The sequence below is a fragment of the Mandrillus leucophaeus genome, unplaced genomic scaffold (genome assembly GCF_000951045.1).
Source record: "Mandrillus leucophaeus isolate KB7577 unplaced genomic scaffold, Mleu.le_1.0 Scaffold891, whole genome shotgun sequence".
Classification (NCBI taxonomy): Eukaryota; Metazoa; Chordata; class Mammalia; order Primates; family Cercopithecidae; genus Mandrillus; species Mandrillus leucophaeus.
The window spans coordinates 206,880-209,522 of record NW_012109708.1 but is presented as its reverse complement, the minus strand read 5'-3'; positions in this window follow the sequence as shown (position 1 = coordinate 209,522).

The window sequence follows — 2,643 nt, the reverse complement described above, 5'->3', positions numbered from 1 at the left end:
CTATTGCTGGGAACCAATTTCTAAACATGGCTCCTGGATTAAGTCCATGCCACACTTGCATGGGTACATGTGCCAGTTTTGCTATATCTTTAACATATCCTCAACTACCTGCCCCTGATCATCTATGTGTAGACAACAATTAGTAAGGTTGACTTTTCTATAAACTCCTCCTTCAGCTGCTAGCAAGTAGTCAAGAGCTAGTCTATTTTGATAGATAGCATTTCTCATCAGAGTTTCTTGCCAGGCAAGAACAGTCAAGGCTTGACTGGTTTTATTAGTAATAATTTCTAAAACAGCTTGTAACTGTATGACTCGTTGAGCATATAGATGAGGGTCTGATATCCCCATGAGCCATCTTGTGCCTAAGTGGCGGGTCTATAGTATTGTATGATTCTTTCTGGGGGCCATTCATCATCTTTCTAATCACCTATGGCTATGCTTTGTTTTTCGCAGGAAGCATAAACTGGGAAGCCTAGAAGTTCACCTGTTTTTATGGGCAGTAAGAACAAAGATGGCTTAATGGTGCCAATTACACAGCTACCTGTCCACTGAGCAGGCAGCTTAGCATAAGCTCTGTGTCCACATATCCAGTAAAACCCGGTGGGGGCTGTCCAGTCCCGGTGGAATTCTGGGTGGGCCCCAACAGTCTGCAACTTTGGAAATTTACTGAATGGATTTCTTTCTGTGTAATTGGAACTCCACCATGTAACTGTTTTTGCGGTACCATTATACAGCTTTTGCCTAAGACAACTCAGCCGTCCTACAGGATGAGTGAATCCCTTCCCTTCTCTAGCTATGCAATAGTGTCCAATGATTGAGGTTTTTAGAACCTAAAAATTGTCAGAGTGGTTCTTTTGGGCAGGGAACTCATCAGGAACTGGGTCTGTAGGAACTAAATTCTCGGGCTTCCTATGGCCAGTGATCTCGCATTATAGTTCCTCCACAAACATAACATGAAGTGACTTTTAGAGACTGGGCTACATGCTTGGCTAATTGCAAAAACAAATTTTTAGTTTTTCCTGGAATCTCAGGTCCTGGCACATTTAGTTTATCATAGAAAGTCTGAAATACTGGTTCTGGGGAGCGTCTTTGAACATCTCCTTTTATTAGGAGGCTTACGCTAGGATCTAGTCTTTTTTCATCAATGCCTAATGTTATGTATTTTCCTTTATTCCATTTTGGGTCTGTGGGGTTTGTGATTACCAGTTCTAAAGGGTTGCAGCTGGCTTGTCCTTTCTGGAGCCAAACAGGATCTTTTTCATCTTCTTTCCAGGTAGCCTAAATGACACAAGACCAGTACTGACACATGTCACATAAATATAATTCTTGACAGACATACTTATTTGCTGCTGTGTAACTTTTTTCCTGGTCTAGAGAACCGCATCCTTTTCCATATTGCTTACTATTGACAGCGTCACAGGCATCAGATTTTAAGGTTACATTTTTGGGGACCCCCCTTTCTTCTGTTTTACTTATTACTTTACTTGTGTCGTTTAGGAAAGGACCAGTCCTTAGTCTTATTTCAAAGACTGTGATCATGGAAGGTTCAGAGGGGTCATAGCACACATCCGGCTGGTCACTTCCCGGATCACATACCTTGTACTGGGTGTTATTATACAGACAGGTTGCCTTTGGAATTCCTAGGCATTCATAATGGCTACAAAATAAAAAGATTGTCTTAACTTGTCCTACCTCAGTGACCTGATGTATGCACTGAAGGCAGTGCTCTGTGTGGGAAGAAGCAGTGGAAGCTTTTAACACACAAGTCCATGTTATAAGGAAAATAAGTCCCAAGACGATTTTCCTCATGCTTCAGCTGTGTGTAGACCAGTCAGCTTCCGGGTCTGACTGGAGCAGGGCTTGTAGTTTTCCTCAGGGTCACTTTGCAGGGATTGTCCAGGCTTGGTTTGGCCTCCTAGGTCTCAGTGGCTGCGGGCTGCACGCGGCTGTGGCGAATCCAGGCTGGGATTCCTTCCACCTTTACTGCTGTGGGAGTGGTCAGGATAACGGTCTGGGGTCCCCTCCACCATGGCCGCGATGGAGCCACGTTCCAGTCCTAGATCCACACACGGTCACCTGGAGAAAAAGGGTGAACTGGGGAGAATAAGCTGACTGGGCACCTCTCATTTACCCAAGTTGAGATAGTCTGGGCAATTTTCCCCAAGGCCTGTAGCTGCCTCTGTAATTCAATCTCACTTAACTCTTGGGGAGTACCTGGAAGTCCTCGCAGTATAGGAGGAGGCCTATGATATACAATTTCATAGGGGGAGTATTCTGTTTTCTTAGAGGGGGTACACCTAATTTTAAACAATACTATAGGAAGGGCTTGTATCCATTTTAATCCTGTCTCCTGACATACTTTCCCTAGACTATTTTTGATAGTTCAATTCATTCGCTCCACCTTCACCGAACTCTGAGGTCAATAAGCAGCATGTAACTTCCATGTGATTACTAATACCTTTGCTGTCTTCTTTGCCAAGTCAGCCACAAATGCTGGCCTATTATCTGAGCCGATTCCTAGGGGCAGTCTAAACCTAGGGATGAGATCTCCAAGAAGCACACGGGTTACTTCACGAACTTTTTCAGTTCATGTTGGATAAGCCTCCACTCACCCAGAGTAAGTACACACTAGAACGAGTAAAT